Below are 7883 nucleotides of genomic sequence, written 5' to 3'. Positions count from 1 at the left end.
AGATTTAGTGCACTACCAATCAAAAACCAACAAGATGCTTAACAGAACTAAGGAAAATAATCCTAAAATTCAAGTGGAACCAGAAGAGTTCTAAGATAGCAAAGCAGTCTTGGGTAACAAAAGCAAAGCAGGAGGCATTCCAATCCCAAACTTCAAGTTATATTACAAAGCTACAGTATTAAAGACAGTATGGTACCTGTATGAAACAAACATGAGGATTAATGGAACAGAACAGAGACTCCAGAAACAATTCCAGACATGTTTAGCCACCTGATCTTTGACAAAGGGGCCATAAATATACACTGGAGGAAAGATAGCCTCTTTAATAATGGGTGCCGGGAAAACTGGCTATACATGTGCAGAAGACTGAAGCTAGACCCTCTCATCATGTAGTAAACTAAAATCAAAATGCTTCAAAGATACAAATATTTTTAAAGTAATACTTAACCTATGGGAAAATAAAATAGTAAATTGACTCTTGGAAGTCATAGGTGTAGATAGGGAAGGACTTTCTAAACAGTACTCCAATTGCACACACACACAGACACACACACACGCATACACACACAAAACGAGAATCAACAATGGGATTATATCAAAATTCATAAATTCTCACAGCATAGGAAACAATCAAAAGAGTGAAGATACTACCTACAGAATGAGAAAAAAATTTTGTCAGCTATACCTTTGAGAGAAGACAAGTCTAGAAAATATAAAGAACTAAAAATTATTAACCCCCTCCTTGAAAAATGAGCAACAGAAATGAATAAACACTTCTCACAGAAAGTAAAAATAGCCACTAAATATATAAAGAAATGGTCAACATTGCTATTAGATAAATGCAAATTAAAATGAGATTGAGGTTTCATCTTATCCAGAAAGAAAGAATAGCATCAAGAAATCAAATAATAACAAATGCTGGCAAGGATGTCAGGGGGAAAAAGGAACTCTTCTGTATTGTTGATGGGAATGTAAACTAGTATAGCCACAGTGGAAATCAGTATGGAGATTCCTCAAAAAAGTTAAAACTAGGAATTCTGTTTGATCAAGCTATTTCCCTAGAAGATATCTTCCCAAAAGATCTAAAGACATCACACTACAGTAATACATTCATGCTCATGTTCATAGCAACACAATTCATAAATTCAATTCCACAATTCATTGTGGAAGTGACCTATATGTCTATCAACAGATGAATAGATAAGGAAATGTGGTATTTTTACACAATGGAATACTACTGTGCTATAAACAAAGATAAATTTGAGTCATTTGTAAGAAAATGAATGCACCTTGAAACCATAATGTTATATGAAATAAATCAGATACACAACCTCAAATATTGTATGGCTTCTCTTATAGGAGAAACCCAAATTATTAGTAAATTAAAGAGTAAAATAAAAGATAGATATAAGGAAACAGGATGATAAGTACTTTGCAGATGGAAAGGTATCAAGTGACAGAAGGTGTTTAGGGGAGAAGGAGAAGGGATATAAAAGGTATTAAAATATGTCATGCACATGTAGCAACTACTCACAATGAATGTAATCATTATATATCACAAAAATTAACAAAAATAGGGGAAGGAAGGGGGAAGGAAATGGAAATAATTAAAATATATTAAGTACATGTACCTATTCCCTAAAGCTTGCATACAAGTATATATTAATAGAAAAATTTAGGCCAGGGATTTAGCTCAGCGGTTCGGTGGCCTGCCTTACAAGCGCAAGGACCCAAGTTCAATCCCCGGTACAAAAAAAAAGAAAAATTTAAAAAAGAAACCAGAAAAGCCTAAATAGGGTGAAACAGGACAAATTCATTCTCAGATACACTGTAAGCTGCTGAAAACTAGAGGTCTATTTGAAAGACTACAGATTTCTCATTAGAAGTCACCAGAGCCAGAAGGGAACAACCCAATATTTTTCAAGTGCTGAGGGTGAGATTTATTGGTGCTGAATTTTGTATCCAGTAAGCGAATCCTTTGGGAATGAAGGTGACATAAAAACATTCTCAGGATTAGAAAAAATAGGAAAATTAATAGGAAGCAGACTTGCTCTAAAGGAATCACTCAAGGTTTTCAGACAGAGATTATTGAAACTAGATGAAATTGTGAAATACCAGCAAAGAAAGAGCAACCAAAATGCAGCAAAGAGCAGAAAGAGAGTTGCTCTGTATTTATAACTGTAAACAAAAGTTGTTAAATACAATACTTATAATAATTGATAAGTACAGTGCATTTTTCTTTTTTTCTTAAGTTCCCTAAGATATGTGTCTTAGTTACTTTCTTGTCACTGAGACACAATACCCGACACCCACAACTCTAAGGAGGAAAGGTTTATTTTGGCTCACAGCTTGTAGAGGTTTGGCTCTTAGGCAAGTAGCACAGCAGAGAGGCATAGAGGAGAAGTACCTTCATGGTATGGCAACAGGAGCAGAGAGAGGGAGCAAGGGTGGAGGGAGGGAAACATACCCTTCCAGGCCACGTCCTCAGTGATCCACTTCCTCCAAACAGGCTGCACCTCCCAAGTCGTGTTCATCTATAAACTCATCAGTGGTTCAGTCCACTCATAAGTATCACACCCCTACGATCAAATCATCTACCTAAAGCCTCACCTATGAGCCTATGAGGCTTGGGCAGGACATCTAGGTATTAACTATAACAATATGTCTATCACTGAAAGCTAACTTTATAGCACCTTCTGAGATGATTATTAAAGCGTATAGATATAACACATAACACTATGACTTTAATGGGAAAGAGAAAAGGAGCCAATATACTACTAAGGTCTCTACCTGAAATAATAAAATATTAATTCCAAAAGTAAAACATGCAATGCAATGAGTATAATGAGAAAATTGAAATTTATCCATAAGAGTCATGCAAAGATAATCATACTTCTGATATTTATAATTTCTTATTTATTTCTTATTTATTCTGGTCCATAGATACATATTCATAAAGACAAGAATTTTTTAAAAAGAGTGGGATTAGGATAGCCACAGAATCTTGTGATCTACTTTTCAGTTAACATTTTGTTAAGTTCCTTTTATAACCTTGAATTTATGCATATGGAGAAATATGAATCTGTGCAGAGTTGTATAATATATAGTTATATTATTTATTTAACCAGTTACTATTTCTTACTATACAATTTGCTTCCAGTGGTCGCATCAGTTTGCACTACCACCAACAGTGGAGAAGGGTTCCTTTCTCCCCACAACCATGCCGACATTTGTTATTGGTTGATTTATTGATAGCAGCCATTCTTTCTGGGGCAAGGTGGAATCTCAGTGTTGTTTTCATCTGCATCTCTCTAATGACCAGCAATGTGGAACATTTTCTCTCTCTCTCTTTCTTTTTTTTTTTTTTTTTTTTTTTTTTTTTTTGGTACCGGGGATTGAATTCAGGTCCTTGCCCTTGCGAGGCAGGCCACTGAACCGCTGAGCTAAATGCCTGGCCCCAGATGCCCATTTTTGAATTGGGTCTTCATATTTGGGGGGGCTGAGTTTTTTGAATTCTTTATATATTCTAGATAATAGTCCTTACACCAAAGGCTGGTATTAATGAAATATGGTATTTTTTCAGGATCTCAAGCCCAATATCTTCAACAATCAGCTTACAGCTTCCCAGGGATCACAGAGATGCTGGGCAATGTCACATTTCAGGGCCAGTATTTCTAGCAGAGGATGTTCAGGAATGCCTGGGGTAGTGGATTACAGAAACAGAAAGGGCTGTGAGGCTGGTCTAAAACTGAATTTGGCTATAATTTTAAACTACTCCTGAATGGGGTCAGATTTGGCTGGCAGGTAAGGGGCCTTTGGACTCTTCAGCAGAGGGAATTTAGTGGGAGAAATGTTCTTTCTCAGAAGAACCTAGTTTAGGACAAAGAAGCCATGCAGATTCATTCTCCACCTTCCCCAAGCACTCAGGATTAACTGTGACTTTGAATTTTTTCCCATCACATAATTACCCCATATGTATGAAGAAGAGGGGAGGACTAGACGAGAAAATGCAGAAACAACTCCAGATGTATTTAGTCACCTAGTCCTTGACAAAGAAGCTAAACACTTTCACTGGGAGAAAGCCTCTTTAATAAATGGTGCTGGAAAAACTGGCTTCCCACATGTTGAAAATTGAAACTATACCTGTATTTTACAGCATGCACTAACCTAAAATCAAAATGGACCAAAGATCTAAATATTAAAATGGAAACATTAAATGTGCTGGAAGAAAGAATAGGTAGAATGCTTGAGGACATAGGAGTAGGCAAAGACTTCATAAACAAAACCCAGACCCCACAGGACATACTACAAAGAATCAACAACTGGGACCTCATCTCATTAAAAAGCTTTTGCACAGCAATAGAAACCACCAACAGAGAGAAGAGACAACCCATCACATGGGAAAATTTTTTTTACCAACCATTCATAAGCTAAAGGAATATTATCTAGAATTTATAAAAAATTTTTAAAAATCAGACTCTCCAAATTTAAAGACCCAATCCAAAAATTGGCATCTGAAATGAAGAGACACTTCTCTGCTGGGAGGGATGAGCTGTAGATCACTATGGCCAGGCCTAACTCACCTCCTCACATGGATGGCATGGTGGAGCAAGGCCTGGCAGAGAAGAGGACTATCTTCCTTCCCACCCATTTGCCAGAGAAACATCAAGTATTATCTCCTGAAGACCCTAGCCATTCTCCCCACTCCAATCAGGCATCGCCTTTCAGTTTCCCTATCCACACTATAAATAAAGGTACTGAGGACGCAAGCCAAGCTCTTTGTCTCATCAGGACAGAGTTTCCACCTGGTCTCAGCTATGTAAACTTTACTATTGTCTTTGTCTTCTTTGTCTTATTCTGTAAGTTTCTTAATCTCTCGCCATCATTTCTCACTCCATGAGCCCTTCAGCCACACAGGCCATAGAAACAGCAAATAAATAAATTTATTTATTTGTGAAATAAATGAAAAAATGTTTAACATCACTGGTCCTTCATGAAATGCAAATTAAAACAACAGAGATTCCATCTCACTCCAGAAAGAATGGCTGTTATCAAGAAATCACATCTCAATAGCAGCCATTCTTTGTGGGGTGAGGTGGAATCTCAGTGTTGTTTTCATTGGCATCTCTCAAATGACCAGTGATGTGGAACATTTTTTCATATATTTACTTACTGCTTTTACTTCTTTGTCTGAGAAATGTCTGTTCATTTCAGATGCCCATTTTTTAATAGAGTCTTTATATGTGTGCGGGCTTTTTTATTTTTTTAGTTCTTTATATAATTCTAGATAATAGTCCTTTATCTGAGGAGCAGCTGGTAAAAAAGGAACCCTTCTCCATTGTTGGTGGGAGTGCAGACTGGTGCAACCACTATGGAAATCAATATGGAGATACCTCAAAGAGCTTGGACTGGAGGTTCCATTTGACCCAGCCATCCCTCTGCTGGGTATCTTTCCAAAAGAATTAAAAGAATCATATCACAGTGATATATGCACACCTATGTTTATAGCAGCACAGTTTGTAATAGCTAAAACTTGGAAATAGCTCTTTTGCCCATCAGTTGGAGACTGGATAAAGATGTGGTTTTTCTATAAAATGGAATACTACTCAGCCATAAAGAATGATAAATTAGAGTCATTCGTAGGAAAATGGATACATATTGAGGATAACTCCTAAGTGAAATAAATAAGTCACATATGTATAAATACCAAATAGTTTCTTTAGTGTGAAAAGCTATAATGGTACATAAGATCCTAATGGTATAATGTGAAATATGAAGAAAAGGGCTAAAGGTGTAGGGGAAGTGGAAGGATAGGGGAAAGGAAATAGGGAAAAGAAAAAAAAACATGAGAAAATGAAAAAAATGGAAATTAAAGTATTTGTAAATAGGGAAGGGAGGAGGGGGTGAAGGGAGGGCAGGGGTATGGAGAAAAAATGAGAACCAAGACCTGTCATGTAAAGGTACAAGATCACAATGATGAATGCAACTGTACTGTATAACTAAAATGCACCAATAAACTCAATGAGAAAAAATAAATAAATAAAAGAAATCACATCTTGTAAATTTCCATTGGGTCTTACAGTTTTGTCCCACTTTGTACCCACCTCACCACATGGCTTTGCTGTATAAAACATCTTTGAGAAGTGTGGTGGGTGGACAAACCAGTTTCTGTTCCCCCTTCTGTTTCTCTTAGACAGAAGCTTTCTTTCTCTCAATAAATTTTTCCTGCTCTTAAAAAAAAGAAAAAAGAAAAGAGGGGTCGGGGATTTAACTCAGTGGTTTGGTGGCCTGCCTTGCAAGTCCAAGGACCCGAGTTCAATCCCCGGTACCAAAACAAAAACAAAAACAAAAAAGAAATCAATCAATAACAAATTGCTGCCAGGGCAATGGGGAAAAATGAACCCCTCTTCACTGTTGGTGGGAGTGCAGACTGATGAAACCAGTGTGGAGATTTCTCAAAAAATTAAAATTAGAGATTCCTTTTGACCCAGCTATTTCTTTTCTTGGTACCTTCCCCCAAAATTAAAAGTATCATACCACAGCAACATGTGCAAACCCGTGTTTATAGCATCATGGTTTGTAATAGCTAAATTTGGAAATAGCCCAAATGCCCATCAACTGACAAGTGGCTAAAGAAGATGTGGTTTTTTATGAAATGAAATACTACCCTGCCATAAAGAAGGATGAGCTTCAGACGTTTATAGCTAAATGGATGGACTTTGAGACCATACTCTTAAGGGAAACAAATCAAACACATGTTTGAGGGCCATGTTGTTTCTTTTCTGTGAAAAACTGAAAGTGGAAATAAGGAGTAAAATTTGGGAAATTTTGTCAGTAGTGTCCAAAATTTACGGGTTTCTTCCTCTTCTGGGCAAGAATGAGAAATCATCCCTATATCCTATATCTGGGATTGAATGAATGTTTTGAGACTTTGCCTAACGGAAAAGATATCTTTGGAATGGTATTTCCTAAGTCACAGGCCAGAAGCCACATAGATAACTAGATGAGGCCTGTGTTTAAGAATTGTGCCTTGAAAATATTGGTGGTCCCAGCATCTGGTTACCTACCCAAAGGCCTGCATTTTAGCTTTTTAACCTCCACTTAATCCAATAGCCTGAACCCTTTTTCCCATATAAATTCTGACTTTCATCCTCTGAGAAAATCATTCCACAGGACTGGGCCCTCTTTAACAATTTACCTTCTTTCTAATCTATGTATGTTTCTTCAGTGGCTATTTTATGTAAAGCACAGTAAAAATCTATTGTACATAGTTTCTATTAAATGTTAAAGAAGAGTATAAAAAAAGATAGAGAAATAGGAAGTAGGGACAAGCTTTTCTAATTCATCCAATTGTATATTCTGTAGTTTCAAAAATATTTCAATGTATTTGCTAATTTGTTTCATTTATACCACTAGTCCCTCTTAGTTCATTGGAAAGAAAGTTGTGTTCTATTATCTATTTCTTTCTTTTTTGTAAGAATCTTTTTTGGTCTATGACTTATACTGCAGCATTTCGGCCATTCTTTTAAAATTATCGAACACAGTGTATTTACTAATGTTATTCTTTAGTTCATTTATTATAAAATTTTGCTTTATTTTTTAATAGAAGAAAACAATAAATATTTTCTTTATTAATATCTACTTGTATTACATTGACATAAAATTTTTAAATGAAGAAGCAGAAGGAGGAGGAGGAGGAGGCGGAGGAGAAGGGAGGAAGGCAATGCAGTTTTGCTGGAAGCTTCACTGTGCCATTCCTAGATTTATTTGCAACCAATTCTGCAGGGTGGGGATAGAATCTGGGCCTGAGAGAGAAAATCCCTGGTAAGGAGATCATTTGTCAGTCAAATTGAGGAATCCTTTTTTTTTTTTTTTTTTTTCTT

Source organism: Fukomys damarensis, unplaced genomic scaffold, assembly GCF_012274545.1.
Source record: "Fukomys damarensis isolate Sample0158 unplaced genomic scaffold, DMR_v1.0_HiC HiC_scaffold_10, whole genome shotgun sequence".
NCBI lineage: Eukaryota > Metazoa > Chordata > Mammalia > Rodentia > Bathyergidae > Fukomys > Fukomys damarensis.
Note: the sequence above shows the minus strand (reverse complement) of the source record.